Source organism: Mastigoproctus giganteus, chromosome 12, assembly GCF_048544385.1.
Source record: "Mastigoproctus giganteus isolate SK-2022 chromosome 12, ASM4854438v1, whole genome shotgun sequence".
In the NCBI taxonomy this organism is placed as follows: domain Eukaryota; kingdom Metazoa; phylum Arthropoda; class Arachnida; order Uropygi; family Thelyphonidae; genus Mastigoproctus; species Mastigoproctus giganteus.
Genome location: NC_143586.1, coordinates 169,471,656 through 169,498,608, shown reverse-complemented (window position 1 = coordinate 169,498,608; position 26,953 = coordinate 169,471,656). Strand labels below are relative to the sequence as shown.

At 35.5% G+C, this 26,953-nt stretch overlaps 1 long non-coding RNA gene across 1 annotated transcript in view; it reads left to right on the top strand.

Moving 5' to 3' along the window:
- The first annotated feature begins 415 nt into the window (after positions 1-415).
- LOC150077585 (uncharacterized) overlaps positions 416-26,953 on the top strand; it is a 46,113-nt gene continuing 19,575 nt past the window's right edge. Inside the window, exons 1-2 of the long non-coding RNA XR_016547673.1 lie at positions 416-509; positions 25,534-25,596. This is a non-coding gene — a long non-coding RNA (uncharacterized LOC150077585). The remainder of the gene's footprint in view (positions 510-25,533; positions 25,597-26,953) is intronic.

Sequence of the window (26,953 nt, the reverse complement as noted above, 5' to 3'; positions counted from 1 at the left end):
TTACTGGCTCACTATTTCCCTATTATATTATTGTAATTATTATTATTATTATTATTATTATTATTGTCATAAATATTATGACAGTATTACTGACATAATATTAGTTTAGTATTGTCATAAAATTAATGGCAAATTTCATATTTTCTTTTTAAAAATAAGCGTTTATTTATTATCATTATTTTTTTTTGTGTGTGTAACTCAGTTTTCTGTACTGTAATATGATTTTTTATATATGTGATAAAGGAAATGTACACTTTTTTCAAGTTATTGTTATGGATGTATTGGGTGATTATGATGTGGAGTACAAAGCAAAAAATAAAGTAAAACAATGGGTAACAGTTTAGTTAACTTTTCTTCTCCCCTCCTTCTCAGTTAGCTATTTTACTAATTTTAAAGTACTATATTTCAGGTAGGTTTTTTTTTGAAGAGCATTTCAAGGTGCAGTAAAGACAGAAAATTGAAGGCGGAGACATAAATGTGCATTTGAAATGACCACCGACTGTAAAAAGGTTCCAGTATTAAACTTTATTTTAAAATCTTTTTATTATTTCTATTTTGAAATTGGGGTGTTTACTTTAAGCTACCCAAGTTTTCCTGAGATTTCTATGTGAATTTTTAACTAATTTTTTTGTTAGTTTTAAATACAGCATTATCAGTTATTGAACTTATTGGCATATGTAACTTATAGCTTGTTGATAGTTCCCAATACCAGTAAGATTTTGAAAATGGTGGTGGTGCTAGTTTGGTATGGCTGCCTTTTTTTCTGTGCGGTGTCTCATAGTGTTAATGTTTCCAGTTTTCACATGTATATGGGATTTATGTTTAAATTCCAATCATATCGAAGAGCGCAGCCAAAAGGGTTCTTTGTCCCTGTTACGTGCTGTCAATGTAATGTAAGTAAAAAAAAAAAAAAAAAGTAAGTACTGAATTTGAAATATAAAGTAATGCTCATCCCCAAACATCAAAACCTATTTGCTTCGTGCCACGTGGTAGCAGATAGGCCTAACATATATGCTAACAAATCTTACTTGGCAATACTCCTCAAGCTCACAACTGACAACAGCTCTGTGAAAACGCCCTTGTTGCTAACTAACAAAGTGTATTTCTTAATGGAAATGTCATACTCAAAATCAACCCTCTTAGAGCTGAAGAAGAACTGCTGGCTCCAGCCTTGTATATTTAATAAGCTCATTTTGTACGGAATTATTAAATGCCTCAGAGGCAAAAAATCCGGAAAAGAGGAAATCGTAACCACAGCATTAAATCGTGCACTACTTTGATAGGCGATAATGCACTAGAAATAAACCAAAGGATCTCATCGCTTTGCTTGACAACAGCAAATGGCGAGGCTGATTGTAATGGAAGCAGCCTCACCATTTGCTGTTGAGGCTGATTGTAATGGAATACCTGTCAGAATTACACCCCAGAATCCATATGCAAATCCAACTAAAACAGTTAAGATGAATGACATTGCGGTGGACCATAGAAAGCAGAGGGAAATTATTAAAAAATCCAGGAAACATACCTAAGAGAAATCCAATTAAATAAGTCACCTCTGTAGGTTAAAACTCTCCTTCAGAACCTCAGAAGTCTCTGGAAACCATAACCCTGTCTAAATTCTATGATCTCATCCTACTCATGAAACCTGGACTTCTTCCAAACAAGAAGATTTCATTAACCCTTCATCGCCAACTTCAATGGCATCTAGAGCTACAAAAAAGGTGGAGGAACTGCCATCTTCCTGAAGAACTCATTTGTGATAGTGTCAGAATCCAAATGCCCTTCATCTAATTTCGAAGCAATCCACATCAGAACTAATCTAACAAATAATTTTTTGGATATCATCTCTGTCTATATGCCGCCTAAGTCCTCTGTGGAAAGATTTTCTGAATTTGTAAACTGGGCTATCACTAAAATCTCAAAAAACAACTCCATTATTATTGGTGGAGACTTTAATTTACTGCTACCATCTAATGATCTGTTTAAATTTGTAACATCACAGTTTGAAAGCTTAGGTTTAAAGCCTTTAATCTCATGGCCTACAACACACTCGGGATAAAAACACACTCGACCAAATCTTCTCTAACGCTGCTATGTCCCCCAAACTCCCACTATCAGATTGCATTTGAACCTGACCATGATCCAATATCAAAACAACTGTCCTTTAATATTCCATTCCAGTCTGATAAGAACCCAGTCTACAAAAAGAGATCCTTTAACCTCAAACATTTGAAGCAAGACATCTGTGTGGAGCTCTTAAATCTGTACCCCTGAAATAGTTTTGCCAACTGTCCTACAGAGTTGGCACGTGCTTTCTTCTCGACTTGGCCTCAATCATGTTGTGGACACCACAACTTGAGTTCCTTTTCAAATTAAAACAAAAGGCTTTCAGGAACTTTAAAAAATCTAATTATGGAAATGACTATCTAAATTTCTTAGATCACCGTAATAAGTTTGAAAAAAAAAAGAGGAAAGAAATCCAACAATTCACATCTAATAGGATGAAGAAAAATTCTACAATATACCCCAAAATATCCCACTCATTAGCATCAAATTTCAATTTCAGCTGCTGGTTGGAACACATAACTCACTTCAACAGCGAAAAAAATCCTTGCCAGAATTTAAAGAATGTATGCTGTCCATCAACAAATTAAGCAGTGTTTCTATCTTGAAAGAGGTGATAATATGCAATCAAAAATCTCCCCTCCAAAGGTACTCTTGGACATGACAATATACCGATCTTCATGATCAAAATCACTAGTTCCTACACTGTAGACCTTCTTGTCTTATTTTTCGATCAGGCCATAAATAATAACTTTATCCCCTCCAAATGGGCTCACTACAAAATATTTCCACTATCAAAATGCAAAAACGTTAAAAGCAACAAAGATATCAGGCCAATTTCAATCTCATTCTCTGTCCTAAAACTACTAAAAAGATCTATCCTACCAACAATTAGGAAACAACTCTTCCCAGTACATCACAGTCGGATCCACTACAGAATTATTGACAGATCCACATTGACCAACCATCTCGCAGCAAACCAAATAATTCTGAAGGCCCTTAATTATAAAAATCAAATCGACGTCAGCTCCGCATTCAGTGCAGTCTCAACATACTCTCTGCTGAATCTCCTCGAACAGTTTTATCTCATCAATGGTAACCTGTTAAATCTCTTTGTCAACCTCCTCAAAGAAAGGCTCCTTGTAGAAAATTTCAAAAACAAATCCTATCATTCCATTTGCGCATCTGGAATCCCCCAGGGTGGGACACTATCGGCATTAATGTTCTCTGCAATCCTCCAACCATTCTTACTAACCCTTAATAACATTACATCTTAATGTAATGTCTTATGCAGAAGATATTAAAATCATTGCCACATGAGTCAAGTCAATCAGCTACCTACACTCAAGAGCTGATCTGTAGCACCCTCCAAGAATTTGCCTCGTACCTCAGATCCTTCAATCTCTCATGGAACCCCTAAAAATCTCGCAAAAAAAAGCATCTTTCTGATAACCACCTCGCTGAATGTGCAAACAATTTCTGTTGTATCACACCATATGGATCTGGGAATTTTCTACGACTCCAAATTCAATTTCTCTACTCATCTAAACTACCTGGCCAAAAAACTCATAAGAGCCATTTGGCTGGCAAAACAAAATCTTCCAACATATCCACTCTGTCCATATTATAATCCAATTCTTCTCCAAATTCATCAAGCCAAATATTCTTTATGCTTCCCCTGTTTGGACTAGCATGGCCAACACAAATTTCAAAAACATCTCTTCTCTTGAATACTGAAAAACTTAAATGGACTTTTTTAAAAGTCCAGCTATGAACCTGTCACTTCCCGGACTTTCATAGTTGACTGACTAAACTACTCTGATTTTTCACTTTCAATTTGGTACAACAACCTTTCCTTCTTTGCAAAACTGTACAACTCTGACATTGATTAACCAGAGATGTGGGAAGTCATAGCTTGGAGAATTCCTAGGAAAGCTGCAAGATCCAAATCAACACTGGTCCCTCTACTAATATGACTCAGTTTAATCAAAAAGCACTTTCCATTCAACGCTCTGTTCTTTATTAACGTACTGAATCTAGACCCTATCTGAATAGATCAAAGCAAACTCTCCTGTCACAAATGGCTAAACTTATACTAAGGAATCTCAACCAAACTAAAAATAACCATAATATTACATCTTTCCTCTCCTTTCATCCTGACTTTACAGTTTAGATGTCCATGTGATCACACACTTTCCCCATATCAAGTACCTCTGGGTTTCATGTACTCATCAACTGCATTTCTCTGCATTAACTATGTGTACACCATGAGAATTTGGTGCTAGCCAAGTCATGCCAGTTGTTTGTACTTAGTTTTTTACTACTTGTGTCAGTAATGTCGGTTTCATATTAGAAATATAATTTTCTAAATGCATGTTTCTTTATCATCATAATCATCATCATCATCAGCCATTTTCAATCCACTGCAGGATGAAGGCCTCTCCAGCAACTTTCCAGTTCCTTCTGTTTTGAGCACTGGCCATCCATTTACTACCCACAAACTCATGAATTTCATCTATCCATCTCCGCCTTTGTCTTCCAGGTTTTCTTCTAGCTCCTCTTGGGTACCATTCTGTTATTTTCTTAGTCCATATGTCATCATGTCTTTGAGCTATGTGTCCTGCCCAAGACCATTTTAGTTCTTTAGTTTTGATAAGAATGTCCTTTACTTGAGTTTGCTGCCTAATCCATGTGTTTCTCTTCTTATCTAACAGTCTGATTCCCAATACAATTTGCTCCATTCTTCGCTGTGTAGTTCTCAGCTTCTTTTCATTCTTTTGGTGAGTGCCCAAGTTTCACTTCCATAAGTCATGGTGGGGAGTGTACATTGGTTCATTGTTTTATGTTTCAGACAAACTGGGATATTGCTCTTCAGTATGTGACTATATTTCCTGAATGCTATCCATCCAAAATTTATTCTTCTCTTGACTTTCATCCATTTACCATTATTACAGCTAATAACTTGTCCCGGATAAGTATATGACTCCACCTTTTTAATTACTGCTCCTTCAATCATTATTTCCCTTTCTGTGGCATACTTGATAATCATTACTTTTGTTTTAGCCCTATTCATCTTTAGTCCAAAATCCTTACTAACTGTGCATAACTGATTAAGATTTTCCTCTAATTCTTTGGGATCGTGGCTTATGACCACAATGTCATCTGCAAATCGTAAATGGTTTAGGTACTCTCCGTTCACATTAACTCCTTTCTGCAACCAGTCTAATCTTCTGAAACCTTCCTCAAGGGCAGCAGTAAACAGCTTTGGAGATGTTGTGTCTCCTTGTCGAACTCCTTTCTCGATTTTAAATTTTCTACTGTCTTTGTCTAGTCTAATAAAGGAGGTAACATTTTCATATATTTTCTTCAAAATCATAAATGTGGGGTATCTATGCCTTGTCTTTTCAGTGCCCGAAACATTATGCTGTATGGAGTCAAATGGCTTTTCATAAACCACAAATGACAGGCATAATGGTGTTTTATATTCATTTGCTTTCTCCATTAACTGTGATATTACGTGAACTTGATCCATAGTTGAGAATCCTGTCCTAAAGCCAGCTTGCACTTTTGGTTGATTCTCATCAAGTATTCTTTCTAATCTGTTAGTAATGACCCTTGTGAACAACTTGTAGATGTGGGATAACAAGCTAATTGGTCCATAATTTCCAATTTCTGATTTATCTCCTTTCTTATGCAGCAAAACTATGATTGCATTATTCCACTGCTTAGGAGTCACACCTTTTCTAATGCACTTTGTGAAGAGCCTTGCCAATTTTTGTGTTATGTCTCTTCCTCCCAATTTTAACAACTCTACAGTAAATTCATCTTCCCCAGGGCTTTCTGATTCTTCATTTTCTTCAATGCATGTTCTACCTCATCAGGAAGGATATCGGGTATGTCGTATGTGTTGCTAATTTGCAATCCATCTTCCCCATTGCTGGCATCATTCTTTTGCTCCTTGTATAATTCTCTATAGTAGTCTTCTGCTATTTGAATTATGCCTTCTCTGCTGTTTATAAGTACACCATCGCTATTCTTCAGTTTCAGTATCATTTGTCTTTCTGTATTACTGCTCATGGCTGCTGATTTAAATCCTTTGTTTTCCCTTAATGCTTATTCTACTTGTCACAGTGTTCTGAAGTGGGAGTTACTCAAAGAGGTAACTACCATTAGGGGCAAAGGGAAGGGGTATTGCTTTCATAAAGGCAACTACGATGGACTGAGACAGTATTTAAATTCTATACAGTGGGATGAACTGATGATGTTACCAACAGCAAATTCAAAATGGGAAGCATTCAAAGAACTTATCTTGCAAGCTACTAGATTTTACATACCAACTAAGAAATATTGTTCAAGGTTTAGGCCTAAATGGATGTCAGATGAACTAATGAGGCATATGGCAGAGAAGAAAAATGCATGGGCTACATACAAATTAACACGTGACACAGAAGCCTATGATAGATACAAGTTGATCTGTAACCAAGTTACAAAGGAGGTTAGGCAGGCGAAGGCAGATTACGAGAGATCCTTGGCAAGGGATGCGAAGAAAAACAGCAAAGAATTCTTTACTTATGTAAACTCTAGAAGGAAGGGGATGAATCAGATTGGTCCACTTGATATCGATGGGTCAACTGTTGATGACCCTGCTCAGGTAGCTAACAAACTAATTGAATATTTTGCATCGACATTCACACATGAGGAGTTATTCAGCGAGGGAAATGCCAGACGTGTATTCAACTCTAGCAGTAAGCTAGAGAATCTTGTAATAACTGAGGGTAAAGTGGAGGAGAAATTGTTGAAGATAAACACTAGAAAGGCACCTGGGGTGGATGGGATCTATCCAGTTATATTAAAGGAGGCAGCAAAGGAAGTAAGCAAACCCTTAGCCATAATTATGAGAGCTTCCTTGGACTCAGGGGAGGTACCCATGGACTGGAGATGTGCAAACGTGACCCCAATTCACAAGGGAGGATCAAAGGCTGACACAAGTATCGACCTGTGAGTTTAACTTCTGTTCCTGGAAAATTAATGGAGGCACTGGTTAAAAAAGCACTGCAGGATCATCTAGACAAGACTTCATTTATAGCTCGGACACAGCATGGTTTTGTTAAGGGGAAGTCTTGTCTGACCAATTTGATTGGATACTATGATGCAGTCACAAAAGAACTGGATGCAGGGAATAACTTTGATATTATATACTTGGATCTTAGAAAGGCTTTTGATACTGTTGCACGTGGAAAACTGCTGCACAAATTGGAGCAGTGTGGCATTGGAGGCAAATTGCTGCTATGGATAAAGGGGTGGTTGAGGGGGAGAAGACAGAGAGTGGTAATCAATAGACACTGCTCATCGTGGACTAATGTTATTAGTGGAGTCCCTCGGGGTTCAGTATTGGGTCCTTTATTGTTTTCTGTATTTATAAATGATATTGATGATGGTATATCAAGCTTAATGTCCAAGTTTGCAGATGATACGAAGGTTGGCAGGGTTGTCAAGGACACCACTGACACTATGCTGCTGCAATAGGATCTGGAAAGGATGAGCAGATGGGCTGAGAGGTGGCAAATGAAGTTTAACATTGACAAATGTAAAGTACTACATATGGGAAACAGCAACCCCAGAGCAACGTATCAATTCTGTGGTACTACACTGACAGTGGTAGAGAATGAAAGGGAACTGGGGGTGGTTGTGCACGCACATATGAAGTTCTCTGAGCAGTGCAGACGGGCTGCAAGAGTAGCTCATGGTGTATTGTCAATGATATATAGGAATTTTTCTAGCAGGGATAAGGAGGTGATTATTTCCTTGTATAAGGCAATGGTCAGGCCACACCTAGAGTACTGTATACAGACCTGGAGGCCTCATTTCAAGAAGGATGTAGAGCTGCTGGAATGAGTACAGAGAAGGGCAACAAGATTAGTAAATGGAACAAAGGGGTGCTCATACGAAGAAAGGCTTAAATTTTGCGAATTACAGTGTCTGGAGACTAGGCACCAGCGAGGTGATCTGATTGAGGTGTACAAAGCCTTGAATGGTTTGAGCATGCTCAATGCTGATGGGATTCTTCCTCTTGTTCAGAATAATCACCTGAGAGGGCATAAATATAAATTGAGGAAAGACAGATAGGATAGATGTGCGGAAATGTGCCTTTAGCCAGCGGGTGGTTGGTAGGTGGAACAGACTTCCATCCCTTGTCGTGGAAGTTGATAGCCTAAATAAGTTTAAGGCTCAGCTGGACAGGTATTTTGAACGAACAGAGGGGTGAAGTGGAAGTGGTTATTTTTTATTTATTTATTTTACTTTATTTTTTTTTTGGGTGATGCTGCATAAGCTTGCTTTCTTGCATCAAATGCCTCTACTAATGCTAATGCTAATTACTGCTCATGGCTGCTGATTTAAATCCTTTGTTTTCCCTTAATGCTTATTCTACTTTTCTTGTGTTAAATCTTCTTATGTCCTCTCTGAGTCTCTTTCTAATGGCTTTGCATAACTCAGTATACTCAATTTTTACCTTGTCAGTGTTTATCTTGCTCTTCATTTTTCGCCTTCGGTTCATCATAACAAGTGTTTCTTGACTAATTTTTTCTTCTTTGGATTTCTTTTTCCCTATAGGTTTCTTGGGCTTTATCACTTTCAGAAAGTTGTAATATTCCTCGTCGATATCTTGGTCCTGAGCAGTCTGCAGAAGCTCAAACTTGATCACAAGTTCCAGTACATACTGCGTTTTCTCCTCTTCTGTTATCTCAAAGACCTTTGTATTATTTACTCAAATCAGTTTTTTCCTTTCCTTTCCTACATCTGTATCAAGTGTACATCTTACCATTCTGTGATCACTTCCAACATTTACCTTATTCAGGACGGTAACATCATTCACAATATATCTTCTGTTAGTGAGGATGAAGTCTATTTCATTAGTTGTTAATCCATTTGAACTCTTCCATGTCACTTTTTGTTCACCCTTTTCTTGAAAAAAGTGTTCATTACTGACAATTTTTGAGATTCTGCAAATTCCACAAGTCTTTCACCTCTTTCATTTCTTTCACCAATTCCAAAATTTCCTATAGTTCCCCTTTCTGCACTGTTTTGTCTTTTTCCCACCTTAGCATTGAAGTGCCCCATAATAATAGTGTAGTGGGTTTTCTGCTCATCTAGAAGACTCTCAATTTCGGTGTATATATCTTATATATCTTCAACCTCTTCGTCATCATGGCTCGATGTTGGTGCATAAATCATTATAACCTTTAGCTTGTACCTCTTAGTAATCTTGAGTATTAATCTTGACACCCTTGGTGATGTACTTTTGAATTCCAAAATGTTTTTTAAATCTTTATGGACCAGAAACCCAACTCCACCTTCACTCCTTTCACTGTTTCCATTGGTGTACAGCAGATTTCCACTTGATAAACTTATAAGTGATTCATTTCTTCTTCTTGTTTCAGCCAAACCGATGATATTCCAATTCACATTTTCTAATTCCTTTTCCAGCTCTAATATCCTGTCTTCACCGATGAGTGATCTTACGTTGTAACAGGTCAAGTTCAGTTTCTGTGCATGGCAGCCTGGTCATACTCAGAGATTCTTACCACCCTCTGCTTCCACTCTGATCCTCTCACTGCCGTAAGAGGGGGAGTGAAAGCCGCTGGTGACTGAGGGCCATTTGTTTTGTCGTGCTGTCATATGCTGGAGGGTTTGGTCTTTTCCTCTTCACGCTGACCAGGCATCTTGAAGAGAACCACTCTTCACGTTTGTTGCCACCTAAGTGATGTAACAGGGCTTACCATCGAGAAGGTGTGCATGAGTGGATTTTAGGGAGGCAGGCCAACCGGACTTCTCCTAAATCTTCTGTAATAGAAAGATATTGGATCCATCAGTGTTTTAGACTGAGTGTCTGATAACACACAGGGTACCTGTTCCCCTCTAAGCCCCTGTTTCTTTACAGTCTACTGTAAGTCCCTATAACTGTCTCATTATTTGTCCCAGGGCAAGCTCAGCATTTGTAGTATATTTCTATACAATATGAATGGTACATCTTGACACGGCCATGCTAGCCCACCACGTTGTCCAGAATCCCTCTGGAACCACTGGCCTGCTTGTAGCTGTTGCCTCGATGTATTGTTGGAACTCCTGACGAGCTACTAAATGGAATTTATCATCAACTGCAACAGGAAAGTGAGTTTTTTTGTGACTTAAGTACTTAAGTTTGCTGATGTCAATCAGACTCACATTATGTTATTGGAAGGTTTGTTTATAATGTGACTCTGTAATAGATGTCTCTCATCAGTTGCCCATAAAATCTATTTATTACTAATAGAGTCTAAAGTTGCAATGTAATGATGCCGCCATTACTTTACAAATTCATTGTGTATCTGGTTGTTCATTATGGCCTTTTTTTCAAATTTCCTTAACACATTGTACTGAAGCCATTACATAGGACTATTGAAATTCATCAAACTTTTACATTAGGGGCAATGGTAGGACAGCTGAAGACACTGCATATGTTTGGTAGATCATACCCAAAATGAGCAAAATTGATATTATCTGGTGCATCAACGTTTGTATTGTTTTCTAAGAGATCAATTTTTACTGCCCACATTGAATAGCAAAAGGAAATGAAATAGAGGAGAAGGGCAATATTAAAAATGCTACAAAGAGCAACACAGAAAATGCTGGTGATTAATGAACCAACAAGTGACAATAAATATATTAGGTTTTTTCATATTAGTGGCTGGCCAAGTTTGATGCAAAAATTTAAACTGCCAGCATTAAAGAGAGAAAAAAAAAATGGAGTTTTGCTCTTCTGTATGCTATTTATTTTATATTTCATGTATTTATTATTTTGTACAATAAAATCATAAAGACAAAACTGTAAAGGTACAGTTTTATGTAAGGTTACTTAATTTTTTAAAATGAACTATACAAAGAACTTCCAAATTTTAAAATACATTATACTATTTGACCTTATTGAAATACACCGTAGTAATAATAGTAGTAGTAGAAGCATAATACATGTACTTCAATTATGATTAGCCATATAAAATATATATGGCGTGTACAAACAATATTTGGATCCCAAGACAGATGAGGAAAGAGGTGTTTTACAAGTATGAAAAATTGTAGTGTAAGAACTATTCTTACATATATTTTTTTTGGAATTTATAATTTACAATATCTAATGTTTTTAACAGATAAGCACTCAGCAGATTTGCTTGTGCGGTGCACTTTTCAATACTGAGAGATTAGCTTAACAGCAGGGGGAGCGCTGACCGAACGGTGATACAATAGGTAGGCCAGTTTGACACAGTTCGTGTGTACAGAAAAAGGGCTGTGGCCTGCTGACGGTAACGGGGGACAAAAGAACGGCCACACCCCTAAAGTGGTTTCGGTACTCCATCCAAAGGGAAGACCCAGATCAGAGAGCTCACCGTGTCCGTGCTGTAAACAAAGTACAAGCAGGCCGACACGGGAGGCACTCTCACAAATTTCACAGGCGGTGTCTTGGAAGGAAGCGTGACGGAAGAGATAAGTGGTAGTGGGCATCCCAAAGATAGTTCTATAGATTGCTTAGTGCCCGGATGTTCTCGACACAAAGAAGGGAGCTCGACCTACCAGACGCGGGTCCGGACGACGAGAAAAAAAAATAAGCGAATGAAATTAAAGATGAAGAGAGAGAGAAAAATATGATTGGACGAAAAATAAGGGAGAGTTGGAAACAAAACTCGGATGCAGGAAGAAGACGGGAGAGAGCCCGAAAGTCAGAGTCCCGAAGCCTGGAAGGAGGATCCGGAGGAAATTCCGGGGAGAGGCATGAGAGTGGCGGAAAGATATTTTTGGGAGTGCGGGAAGCGCATATAGAAAGTTCCGAAAAAATGGAAGTATAGTGGGTAGAATAATAGCAAAAAAAAAGCGGAAGGGTCAGAGTAAGGAAGGTCGTTCGAGTTATCCACTGAGGAAAAAAAACAACAGTCCTGGAGGAAGATCCTGTGCGCAATAGGAACGTCTGAGGTTGAGCCGGGAGCACATCTTAGCGAGTTTGCGGTGGCCAAGTCCAGCGAGGAAATAGCTGAAGAAGCAAAGAAGGAAAACTCATCCAGGTGGTAGAAAAGGAAAGCAAGTAAGTTTATGTAGAATATTTATTAACAGAAACGGTGTTATAAAGAAATAAACGAAAGAAAAAGTAATGGACAGGACAGTCAGTAAAGAACTGAAACCAGATGAACACTATCGTAAGTGATAGAAATTAGAGTCACTAACTAGGGAAAAAGAGAGAAAGAAAGTGTGTGAGTGTTACTCATCTGTGATTAGAAGTATCTGAGAAATAAGGAAAGTTGTTAAACCTGAAAAGGGCCAAGTTTATGGAATGTATAACTAGTAATAACAGTGTATAATATTTATTCTGTAGAACATTCCTCTCTAGAGTATATAGGATGAAGGTGAAACTTAATTGAATCACCCCTTGTATATTAATAATTAGTTGTAAGAATTTGGATATTATGAATTATATAGTGTGTGTAAATATCTTGTATAAACAAGTAAATAAATCTAGTTTGTTTTATCATGAGCTTTATGTGTGATATTGACACCAAGCATTAACTGTAAGTCACGGGAACTATTCTAGCACGGGGAGATAATAACACAAATAAGAGAAAATTAGTATTTCCTCCAACTTGGATCTTCTGATACAAAAAAAACCTTAATGACAAAGGAGTGAGTAAGAAGGGTGCCGATTAACTGCGCAGCAGATAGCTTGTGGGTCTTGGAAGGGAAGTGAGGACCCCCCCTGTTCAAAGGAATAAAGAAAATAACAACAACAGCCTTTATGGTTCCAAGGAAAAGGGGGAAAGAAATAGCTAAGGGATAGATTAAAATAAGGTCTAAAATAATCTATAAAAAATAAAAAATATAAAGAAATAAATAAATACCCCCCCCCCCCACAGTAGCTTACAAAGTTGTTACATACATACATATATTGCAATTTTTTGAATTTTAACTCAAAAATGTTTTATGTAAGCATAGAACAGTAAGCAAAACCATTAACAAACCTCTCCACATCAATAGAGGGTTTAACCAAGGACAAATTGGAATGTGAAAAAAAAGCAGTCTAATTTTTTAATCATCATGTATTTTTTGCAGCCCGTACTATTTCAGCTGCCTAGCTAATACACTGGTCTTATCACTCACAGTAGAATATACTTTGCTTTCATAATGAATTGGCTCAGTATTGCATTACTTTCACACAAATGACATTGCCAAAAAAGTAAACCTGCCATTTGCTTAAAAAAATGACAGCCTATTTCAGGATTTAGATTAGGTAGCATGTGGTCTCTTTTAACTAACTGTCAGATTAACCTTTTAACTAGGGCAACTGTTTCTGAAGGCAGAGTTTGTTCTGCTAAAAGATATAAAACAAGGAAATCCTCCAACTTCATACAATTGAATGAAAGTTCCTGGATGGATATTATTTATAAACATAGTAATTTGCTGTAAAAGTTTTAACTTTTTAAAATATGTTTTATTGTGAAATAAGGTTAAGGGACTGAACTTTTTCATTGGTTGTGTATTTTTTGTCTTCTTAGAAATGACCATCTAGCTGACCAGCAAGAGAACTCCATTGCATTTAGAAATGTTTAAAATCATGAGGAACAGAATTTCCACTTTTTTTTTCTTTTTAAATCAAAATTATAGTAAAATACATTGCTTTCTGGTAAAATACATTGATTCCATTTTCAATATATTTTAATTTTACATGAATTATAATTTTATGTTTTTAACTTTTTCATTAAAACCTGACATGGTTGTCACTAACTAGGCAGCATGAATTTCTTTAATGGATTACATTTTTGCATTACACTAGCCAGCCACTTCATAATCTACTGAGGCAGTCATTTTAAAGGTTAAGGTTCAGCCTTGCATAATGTTTTTTGTCACTGTTTATTCTTCTCAGCTATTTACTGTGTTGTCTTTGTAGTATTTGTAATACTGCCCACTTGGCCAGCTCTCCTCTATTCACTCTCTTTGCTGATCAAGGTGGGCAGAAAAAATTTACCTATTAGCAAACAACATGCTTGTTGATCAGCATTGGTTAGTTATCAATTTTGTTCATTTTGGGTCCAAATGCATCTGCACTACCATTGTCACACTAGGATTCAATGAAGTTTTTATTCATAATTTACAGTTATAAAAGGTGCTGCATTTGCTGGTATTATAAATTTTAGAAAAAAAATTGCATACTGTTGATCACAATTTCCTGTTGCATTTCTACAATGAGGTGTGCTAGAAAACTGCCAAAGCAGATTTTTTTATTCCCTCAATAAGAAAGGTATTCCTCTACATAGTGGCAGATTCAGAAAAAATTGACAGGAAGGGCACCATTTGTGACAGGAGAGCACTATTTTGTGCCTTGTTTGTGCACAAACAAGGCACAAAATAATGCAGAGAATAAAACAAATATGACACTCAAACATAATGTGACTGGCAGACACAGGCACACAGCTAAAGTCTGAATTACTTTGAAGTAAATATCACGCACGGCCAAACTGCGTGACACCTCGAACTAGAATGGCAATGGCATCAGTGTTGCCAACTGTAGTCAGTTGAAAATAGCTGAGCCACAATGCAAAAATAGATAAAATCCTATGTTAACAATGAAAAAAAATATATTTTTTTTGTAGATAAAGGGAATTTAAAAGATTGGTAAATATTTTCCGAAAAACAACAGGGGAGGCACGTGCCCTGGTGCCCCTACCCTGAATTTGCCACTGCCTCTACAGAACACCCAGCTGCATTTGAAGCAATTAGTATTGGTGGCTTACTAGATGTAGGATATCTTTTGTCTGCCGCAGGGGTGCTCAACATGCAGCACATGTGCCACTCATGGCATATTGTGGCTCTAGAAATGGCACATCAGTGTTCTTCAAATCAAAGCAAAAAGAATGTTTTTCAAATTTAAATATTTGGTGCCCAAGACAGCTAGAACTACTTGCATGCAAAGAGAACAAGAGACTGAACAAAGGGGGTTTATCCTCTTCAGTGCTTCCTTTTTCTCACATCATTACATGTGTTTTGTGGGTTGTTGGCATTTTGATATTTATATTTTATATGATTATATATTTTATATAATTATTGAGAGGAATGACATCATTTAGTGCAATTGCAACATTGTGTAGTGCACAACATAGCTGAATTTTAAAACAAACCAAGTTTGTAGGTTAGACATCATTATTATAAAATCTCATATTGTGATGGTCCAACACAACAACTTGCCTTCCACTTATACTTCAAATAAGTAACACTTCTCCATTAGAGCAGTTTGTTGTCAGTTGAATACTGTCACCACCCAATGGTACTGTTTCAAAATATTTGTTTCTTATTAGTGAGCAGGTGGCTGACAACCCAGTTGTGAGAGATGCCAAAAGGTGTACTTCTTGAACTAATAAATTTTTGGGCAGAAAGCCTCAAACTATGTAACATTCAAACTCTGACATTGCTTAGTACAATTTCAATCATTACTACATAGATGAATTTTAAGATAAACCAGAGTTTGTACTTTAAGCATCATTATTTTAACATATCATGTCAAATCCTTCACAATGAGATTCCTTCCCCATACACTTTGAATAAGAAATGCATCCCTGTTAGAGAAGTCAATCTGCTGTTACTTATTCTCAATAGAGTACTTTCATTACCACCATGACCATGACCATCACCACCACCAGTGGCGTAGCTACCATGTAGGCAGGCAAGGCAAAGCTCCAGGCCCGGGCTGTTTGGGGGCCCGGCATCTTTGACTAATTTTATTTAATTGTTTTCATATTAATTTGTGACCTCCTTAGTTATGTGTTTGTGTGTGGAAAACAAATAGGAAAGGTATTTAACAGAAAATCAAGTAAATTCATCTACTGGAAGCCACACTGGAAATGGGAAAAAAACTGGTGTAAAACTGATAACACTGCAATGTGCATTTAATCAAAAAAAAAGTTTGCTTTATTGTAATTGTTTTTAGGGAACAATATTGGAACAGCAGTTTCCTTGGATGTATATTTGATCTTCTAACGAAATTTCAAGAAAATATTTAATATTTGTATTTATAGCTGCATTATAAACTTCGAAAACTTGTGTGCAAAAGAAGAAAAAAAAATCATCCGCTATGAATAACGGATTGTTTCTTGAAATGTGTCTTCTTCACAAAACTGCAATATTTTCTAACAATACAAAGCTAACAGATTGCGACTAACAGCTGCTCAAAAAGTATCATTAGAAAATATTTGCCTGTTACGCTTTGATGTCATCACAAAGGGATAAATTCAGTTTTAGTACAGAAGCCGAATAAATCCAAGGTCATATGCTGTTCTGAGCTGTAATAAAAAGAAAAACCCCGCTGAAAAATAGATTTTCTCCCCATCACTTCTCTTGTTTTACTGTGGTTTTTGGCACATTGTATAATTTCACACAATCAATCCGTGACTGCTAAACATGGTGCAGTTTCTTGTATTCTCTCTATTTTGGGATCTCCTCTGATCAGGGTCGTCCCGGAGTATAAACAGAAAATTTGTTTGTTGAAATGCTGCCCACCAATGGCACCAATTATCAACTCTTTTACTGTCCTTCTAATTTACATTGTGTTCAGATGATCCACTTTGCGAGAATTTGAAAGTGTTACATCAATTAGGAGCAAAAACCGTTTCCCCAAACATAAGGAATTACTTTAGTACAATAAAGCACTACTACTAATGATTTTACTGGAAGGAAGTATCCACAATAAAGTATCTGTACAAGACAAAAACATGTGGTCACTCAAAAGAAAGTAACCGCATAGTTATTTGCATTCAAATTCACACCAGACCAAAATCGGACTTATTAGTACTTCCGCATCCTAGGATGAACTGACTAATTAGAACTTCAACATCTGTGATGAAACGTCCTGCATACCGACATTGTTGGCTACAGCAATTACATAAAGCAACAAAGCAAAATATTGTAACAGAGCAATAATGTAAAATATTGTTAGAAAGTAAAAATGCTAAATATTGTTCCCTGAAACAATTACAGTAAAGCAAAGTGGATTTTTTTCTCAAATTTGCACCTGACCAAAATCGGCCTTATTAGAACTTCGGCATCTTAGGATGAAGCTGACTTAGAGCTATAATGCTAATTTTTTTTTATTATTTTTATTTTTGTGTTTTTGTATGGGCGGCTCCTAGAACAAAAGTTCATCTCCACTTCATTGCTCTGTTCAGTTTTTACAGACTCTGTCAAGGTAAGGCAGTGTGTGTCATGTAAAATAAAAATAAAAATAAAAAAATTCATTCCACATAGCACATAGGAATATCCCATGCTGGATGAAGACAGACGAAAAAGGAAGCCAAGAGAGAGTGAGAGAAAAAAAAAAAATTTTGTCCCGCACGGGAGAAAGTGACAGGAAAGAAAAACTGTGTTTGTGAGCTTATGTGTGTGTTCTGTAGTGTGATGTGTTTTGGCCTTTTGGCTACCTGGAAGCAGTGATCAGTGCCCTCCTCCCTTGGGGAACAAGTTTCCCAGGGAGGAAAGAAAAACTTGTATAAGATGAAGAGAGGGAAGGAGAAAAGAGGACTACCCCGGCCCGGTGTATTAATTAGCGGCCGGCCTGCGAACACCATTTTAGAGCTGTCCCCCTCGAAATGTAAGGAAGATTGGATCTTGACATGATGTCCATCATAACCTGAAAAGTCTTATCAGTCATACTGCATGATGGAAGAGATGGGGAAGGGTTGATCGGAACTTGGCTCTGGAGACTAACAAGGATTCCACCATTTCAAGCCTCCAATAAGCAAAGTGGTGGTATTGCACCTGTTGATGAGAGTCATCTACCACCTAGTATTGCCTGGTAACACAGAGGGGTGGCATTCCTCCATGTTGTGTGGGCACTTGTGGGTACTTCGACCCTTGCTTACATTGGTTCACACCTGGGTGGTCATCTGCAGTGTGCTTGCGCATAGGGGTTATAGTCAGGATTACTAACAGTCCCACCATCATGTTGTTTGCTACATGCTGCTCAATGCTTGCTTTCAAATTGACAAGTGTCTGTATGCCACCACGTTAAACTCTATCTTTCAGGTGTCCGCATAGCCAAAAATCACTGGGATTGAGATCTGGTAATAGGACTGGCCAGAACTGCAGAAAGTCCCTAGAAATGATGCAATCATTTCTGAATGTTGAACAGAGTAGTACCTTCACTTGTTGACCAGTGCGGGAAGGTGCACCATCTTGCATGAATACTACAGTCTCGAAGCATTGCCTATGATCAAGTATGGAGACCCACCTAAAGAAAGACATCCTTCTTGAAAGGGTCCAAAGACGGGTAACTCACCCGGTGAGATCGGCAAAAGGGCATCCATGTGAGGAAAGACTTCGAATATGTGGGTTGGAAACTAGGCACCTTAGAGAAGATTTGATTGAGGTGTTTAAGGCTCTGAGAGGCATAAGCAAAATGAATAAGGACGAAATTTTCACGGTTATAAATGATTCCAGAACTAGGGGCCATAATTTCAAGTTATGGGGGAGTTATTTAGACTTGATTGCAGGAAGTTTTATTTTAGCCAGCAAGTTATAAATTAGTGGAATAAGTTACGTACATGGGTGGTAAAGGCTTACAGTCTGGGGAATTTCGAAGGTCAGCTGGATAATTACCTAAGGGAGGAGGGAAATGCATAGGTTGTCCATTTCCTTTGCACTTATTAATTTTTATTATTATTATTATTAATTTGTTTTTATTCTTTTTATTTTATTTTATGCATTTTTTGTTATTTTATTTTTTGTATTTTTTTTTTGTTATTATTATATTTAGGCTGGTGCAGCATAAGCTATAGGCTTCCTTTCACTGTGTGGCCATTACTAATACTAATAGCTTCAGTTCCATGCCAGCTTAAAGGGCCCTTTCCGATTACTGTACAAAATAATTTTATTTTGAATTTTATTTTAATTCTGAATTTTAAAAGTCTGAATTTTATTATAGTAAAACAACAAAAGCTGGTCTTAAAGTACAAGTTACATGGCTATGTTATTCTCAAAAATCAGATTTCGTGTATTGTGAACCATGTTGGTTATTTGGAGATCGCTCTAATGCAGATTTAAAAAAATCTTGGATAAACGGCATATCTGACTGGAAAAATTTATTTAATAAAATTAAAAGACAATTATCTGCACGAAGCTTCCTCTGTTCACATTTCTGCTTGTATAACATACGATTTTGGTGCACAAATAAAACAATTGATGCTGATTTAGTAACCAGTATAACTAAAAAAAAATTTTGGAGACAAGTTTTGAAATGCATTATTCATGTTACATTCAGAGGTCACCGAGAAAATCTGAATGATAAAAAGTGGAATTTTTTTGTCTATAATTGAGTTTCTATCAAACTGTGATCCCATATTAAAGGAATTAATTTCAGAATGTAATTACTGGTCAACATATTTGAGTCCAACTATTCAAAATGAAATTATTTGTCTTTTATCTGAGAAAGTCAAAAATGTTATTATTGATGAAATAAAGTCTGCGCCGTTTTTCTCTTTAATCATGGACACTACCCTGGATGTCACAAAAACTGATCAGATGAGTCAAATATTTCGTTATGTTACTGTAAAAACAGAAAATTATATACCAACAGAAATCATTATAAATGAGCGATTTTTGGGATTTTATAGTATAAAAGATCAATTAGCTAGCAAAATTGAAAGTGACATTATTTACTGTATCGAATCCAAAGGGCTAGATTTACAGAACTGCCAAGGTCAAGGATATGATGGTGCCACAACAATGAGTGGGGCATATAGCGGTGTGCAATCAAGAATATTACAAAAAGTTCCAAATGCCTATTATGTTCATTGCACGGCACATAACTTAAACTTAGTAATTAATGATGCTCTGAAAAAAGTAGCTGACGTGTCTTTATTTTATGACATAATTGAAAATATTTACTCATTTTTTGTGGATAGTATTGTACGATGGGATCGATAGAATCAGAAAGAGAATGTAGATGCAAATGATAGCGCTAGTGCTATATCAGCAATTACTCTAAAGAAATTGTGTACAACGCGTTGGTCATCAAGATTTGATTGTTTACTAGCTTTGCGCTATAGATTTACCGATGTCCTAAAAACGTTAACAGAAATAATATGTGTCTAAAATAAAAAGACGAAATATGCCAGGCAATTGGCTAGCAAAAAAAAAATGGAAATGTTAGAATTTGTTTTCCTTTTGGTATTAAATTACAAAATATTGCAATCAATTAATTTAACTTCAAAGTCACTGCAACAAAAAAATCTATATCTCTGCCAGGCAATGTATCATTTAGAGGCGTCTTTAAATTCTATGGTTTTGCTAAGAGATAATTATGAAGAAAGTAAAAGTTTTGCGTTTTCTTTAGCAAGATCTTGGGGAATAAATTTAAATTTTAGTGACAAACGCAATAGGAAAGTTAAAAAAAAATGTTTGAAGATTTAGCTCAAGACGAACGACTTCAAGATTCTGAAAGACGGTTTAAAGTTGATATATACCATGCAACAATAGACATTGTGATACATCAATTAAAATCTAGATTTCTTAATACAAAAAATGTTGTAGATAGTTTTAAAATTTTGCAACCAGAAACACTCTTATCGTTTAGCGATGAAGCTCTGCAACAAGCGGCTGTAGAATTTCAAAACCGATACAATAAAGATATTTCTGATTACTTCCCACAGCAGCTATTAAATTTAAGACCATCTTTAGGAAAGAAATTTCAAAAATTAATTCAATTTGGGACTTGTGCAACCTTATTTTAATTAAAACCACGGTGTTATCTGCATTTGTTACAGACGTTATAACGGCATGTTTTATATTCTTGACCTTGCCAGTTACTGTGTCTGGTGCTGAAAGGAGTTTTTCAAAATTAAAACAAATTAAAACATATATAAGGAACACAGTAGGTCAAGATCGACTTAGCGATTTGTCCGTCGTAAGCATAGAAAACGGTGTAGCGAATTCTGTCGATTTCAACGAAGTTATAGATATTTTTTCAACTAAAAAGGCTAGGAGACAAAATTTTCATTAAAGTTTAAAATATTTGTTATAAAACTTTTTTTGTGTAAATAGACTAGATTTAAGAGTTGGTTACTTATTACAATGATTTGTTTTAAAATTACTCCAAAACTATTATATGTGTGTATGTGTATTTTTTTTCCTGTGGTGTTTATTTACTTTTCTGTATATTTTATTATGTATTTTTTTTTTGTCATTTATATCTGCATGTAGTACATGATATGTATATATTTATTATTGTTACTGAGGTTTCATTTTCATGCATATTTTAATTCAAATCTTATTATTTATAGATATTATTCATTTACTTAAGGCTTGAATTTTTGTTAATGTGAATAAAGATTGCTTACTGCCTAGTTAGCATTATTTACTTCGTAAATATACAGTAAATTTTTCTCACCGATCATTTTGTATGTATTTCTGTTGATCTTAATCTGAAATTAAAGCTATTGGGTTTTGTTTTACAATAATAAAAAAATAGGGTTTGACATAAATAATTCGATATTTATTTTTTAATACATCATTTATACAGTACCTTAAAAAATGTATTCATTGTATTTATTACGGTGTCTACAGAGGCAGAGGAGGAATTATGATGGTTTCAATTTTTTTTAATCTTCTCGTGTTTTTACTCCTGTTTTTGCAATTTTCATTAATTATGTAGGGGTCCGAACGTGTTCTTTGCCTCCGGGCCCGAAAAAGGGTAGCTACGCCACTGACCACCACCCAGACAGCATCGTTTTGATTTTGGAATGAAAATGACTCCAAGGCTTAGAAGGTCTCAGACAGACAAAAGCACAAAGTTTGCAGAAAGGAAAGACAGACATGAGATGTGAAGAAGCCATCTGAAATGGAAGAGGCCACACACACACAATTCTCACATTCCTGAAGTTAGCAGGCACAGCCCTCACAGACTGGGTCTTAATGCCCAGATTGATTTCACATGCCTACCACTCTATGGGGTGCTTGTCTTGAGAAGACTGCACAGAAATAGCTGCTTGGAGTAGGTCTGGCTTATTTCCCAGTCCATGAACCATATGCCTCTTTCATTCTCTAGGCTGCCTATCTGATTAGACCAGGGATTACTAGCCTATGACTCACACTCCACAGATAAGCGACCCCCCAACTTATACTCTAAAACTCCAAGAACCTAAAACATGATTTGTTTCCTGCCTAAAACATCTAAAATAACCTAAACTGCTAAAAACTACTCTCTCTTAAAATCTAATTAATAATTTTGACACAAAATAGGTAGTACACATCATAACTTCTAAAACCTTGGAGCAACTATTCTTTCTCTTTCTGTCCATCAAAAGCACTAAATTGAAGACAGCACAGACCTCACTATATTATTATTATTATTATTAGCCATATGGTGCAAGGAAGCCTGAGGCTTATGCTGCACCAGCGGAAAAAAAAAAAACAAAATCCACATTACCCTGAGAGAGAGAGAGAGAGAGAGAGAGAGAGAGAGAGAGAGAGAGAGAGAGAGAGAGAGAGAGAAGAATGATGATATTCAGCTCAGGACCCTGGGTTTCATAAGCCTCCCAAACTAGCCTTTCCCTAGAACACCTGCTTACTTTTTAGATATAATATATCAATTCTCCTATTAGATATATATAATACTGTCCTTCCTAATAAACAGAGTTGGAAACTGGGAGAACAAAATTTGAGTCAGGAATAACTGTGTTCTTGGGAAGTGTTGCTTTAAGTTACTCCAGATCAACTTAGCAATGGGACACTAATAGAATGCATGCTCCTTAGTTTCTCTGATCCTACAGTATATGTATAAACCATCACTAATTATATATGTATAAACCATCACTAATTATATCCCTAAATTTTTTTCTTATTTGCTCTAACTGGATGATTGCTATGTGCATTCAAGCCAATTATCCACCCTCAACTGGTACCTGCCCAGGCTGTGAATTGCCTTCCACAAAACTTCCTTGTCATTAGCCACGGTGTTTTTTCTCGAGACTAGTACTTTTCACAAAACACCTGAACAGCTTCCAGTATACAGGCTTAAGCTGTCCAGACTGTTGAGTTGAAACAATACCTAGATCTCTGTAAGCTCTAACAGGTGAGAAATAGAAATATGGCATTATCTCAGTTTTGAACCTTTGGGCATGTCTTGAGCCCAGAATCAATCACCTGTCTTACAGAAAATACCTAACCAAGATTTGTAACACACAATTAGTCTTCCCAGCAATAATAGTACAGCACAATTTTATAATTAACACTACCTCTACACTATAATTCTGTCTTGCTGTCCTGTGACAACAAGCTTAGGCTCGCATACATTCCAGACGACATATGCTATCTATGAGTTGACCTAAAATTAGTAATTTTGTTTTCAATGGAATAGCATCAACAAAAAGCATCAACATTGCTCTGAGACTGTTCTGATTCTCACTGAAATCCCATCAAATAGCAAGTGGTCTCGCTTAGCAAATTCATGCCAAACAGTGAATAATAAGTTGAGTCTAAGTGAGTAGCCAAGTGGAATGTAAAAGAAAAACTTCCAATTAAACAAGTAAACAAAACTTACGAGGTAGTATAACTCATTTCTATGGAGCTGTGTTGGCGCTAGGCAATAGATTAATAAAGGAGCAAGTTTTTATTTCACTGCAGGAGTAAAATAATTTGATAATTAACACTATCTCTGCATTATAATGATGCCTTGGAGTTTTTAATGAATAATGGTTTGGCCTTGTTTGGTGATGCTATTTGATTAAAAATGAAATTAGTAATTTTAGGTTGACTAGTGATTGATGTAATTTCTAAAACAAGAAAATGCTAATTTATGTTGAACCGAAACCTGCTGTCCTCTCAGGAGAGAGAATGCATCATCGCCCAGACAGCAAGACAGAATTATAATACAGAAGTAGCATTAATTATTGAATTATTTCAAACTTCTGTATTGAAATAAAAAATTCCACTCCTCTGCTAATTTGCTGTTTTGGACTAATGCAGTACTAGAGGTTATATTCACAAGTAATTTTTATTACTTGTTTAACCTACAATCAGTTGTACGTAGTCAGTTCAGTCCTGACAATATTTCAGAAAGTTGTGCTACTCCATTCACATAGCTGAAACTCCTAATAGCTGTTTTTGAAAATATTTTCTTTGAATTCTCCACAGAAAATTCTAGAAATATCTGTTAATTATTGCACAATTAGAAAAAAAATTCATAATTAATTTAAACGTAATTATATGTACATGTTATTATTATTAGCCATATGGTGCAAGGAAGCGTGAGGCTTATGCTGCACCAGCCAAAAAAAAATTCTTGTATTATAGAGAGAGAGAGAGATTAATTAAAATATATGTTTTTAATATAGAACATGGATTTTTCCCAATTGGGTTCAGAAAATATTGAAAATATAGGTGGTATCAAAAAAATGAATAATTTTGAGTCTCTTTTTTCTGATTTTTTTCAATTTTCGATCGCACAAAGGAATTTCAAATTTTCCCACAACTAGTTATGGGTTAAATAGAAGTTTTTCTTCCACACACTACTTGGCTGCTGACTTAGACTTGAATTATTATTCACCGTTCAGCGTTAAGTTGCTCATTGCACCACTTGCTTAGATTCCAGTAAGAATTAAAGTCAGTAAACATTAAAATACCAAACCTTAAAATGTTTTAATGAATAATGAATTTGTCTCTTTTGGTAATGTTATTTGATGAAATTGGTAATTTTTGGTTGACTCATGGATAAAAATGTGTTTCTAAAACAAATGTAAGCCCAGCACTTGTCTTATTTTTGGTGTGGTCTCCAAGTACAATGGTATTATGTATAAAGCAATTGTAGGACCACAGTTGTGAGATCACATTAATTTCTGTGGGATACATTAATGTAATTGTGTAATTACTATCAGTATATATTGTGTTATATTAAATTTAATAAAAATATATATATAAATTAATTATACACCTACAGAATTACATAAAAGAAAATATTAAAGAATTATACCTACCTCCAGCATTAATATAATGAAAATTAACATTATCCAACATTTAAAGTTGATAATGATAAAATAATTATCAACTTTAAATGCTGCAACCAGTCAGCATCCTTTTATTGTCCAACTTCAAACTCACAGAACCAACATTTCTTTTTCCTCATTCATCCCTTCAACTTCTGATTTCTGGAACAACCTCCCTTCATATGGATTTCCTGAAAATTACAAGCAAATCAAGTCTAATATCAAAAAGTATCTGCTTGCATTTTCTCAACCTTTAACCCATGCATGGTATAAGTACTATAGGTTCCAATACCTCTTTTGGGGGGTATTCATATAAAAAAAAAAAAATCAAAATATTTTGTAGGAAAGTGACCATATAGTATAATTTAATTTCTGATATAAATTTCATTTATTTTAATGTTAATTTCATATTTTTTTCTCATTTTAGGATAGACTTATTTTGGATGATGTAACCTTAGAAATAGCAAATATCGTCACTGATGTAGCAAAGGTATGTTGAATGCATTAAACTTATTAATTGAAATACCTTAAACTTTATATGGATCCTTCATTCTTATTAATCTTATCAAGCTAAGTTGATTCAAAAGACGTGGCCCACAATATATTTTTAGTTTTATTTTTCATTTTAAGTATAATTATAATAAAGGCTACCAAAAATATTGAAAGTGCTATCTTTCCTGAATGTAGGGTTAGACTCTTTTTACCATAGTGAGATGATATATCATTGTATATATTATTGCATTAGAATGTTTATTATGTAAAATGCTTTTAAATATAGAGTAAAGTTTAGATTAAGACTTTACTTTTACTTTATATTTAAAAAAAATTTCCATTTTTTTAAATATACACATTTCCACTATACATAATGATGTGTTTTCTCATGTGCTCCATTATCTTTTTACCTTTTTACTATATTTGGTGAAAGTTGTTGTAATGTTTGAAGCTATCTTTACAGTTTCTGATTCAATTTTGGCTTTTAATTTGTAGTATATATGCTTAGAATTAAAAATCAATAAAAGCTATAAGAATTGGTGATTAGCATGTATTCCACTCCTTTTATGTGTCTGTGCAGCTGGCATAGTGATTACGATTACTGTCTTTCCACACCTGTAACCCTCAACTGGTTAATTCTAGCTCAAGAGCTTCATTAACAAAATGGTTAATGAAGTAATTATTATAAATTATATGATTTTGCACAAAATTAATAAGAAATGAAAGAATTGTTCTTGTTTGATGTGGCAGTCTCTGATTGATCGATATGTCGGCTATGTGGTAATTGCTAATTGGTGCTTACTGATACGAACCAATGCCCTGATTGGTCTATACTTGTCATGCATTGGCTCAGTTAAAGTCTTTTGAAGAATTTTTTGTGTCTTAAGTAACTCCTCCAAAGTGGCTTAAGTTTTTGAACTTGGTTTAATAAATACCTGTCTTTTGTTATTTATTCATAGTGCTTATTTAAATTTTCTCTTGCACCAATGTGGCTCCTCTTATGATGGCTGCCTCGTTCCACCTATATTCCATATATATAGATTGTTATAATTTGGTAAGTTAAAGTGTTATTTTATGTTTAATAAATTATTTAATCTGCGAATGACTATACCACGAGTGTGATGATCGAAAACGCATTTGCACGATATTTAATAATATTATTGCATATGTTATATGAAAATTGAAAAAAAGTTTTTTGCATTTACAGTAAAATGGGCAAGAGAGATAGAGACCAGAATCATAAATATCCTATTGGATCTGAAAAAAGAAAAAAATTGGCAAAGAAACAAGAAGAAGCATCTTAATTGCAAAATGCAGTGATTTATTTGTTACTGTATCAAATTTGGAAACATCAA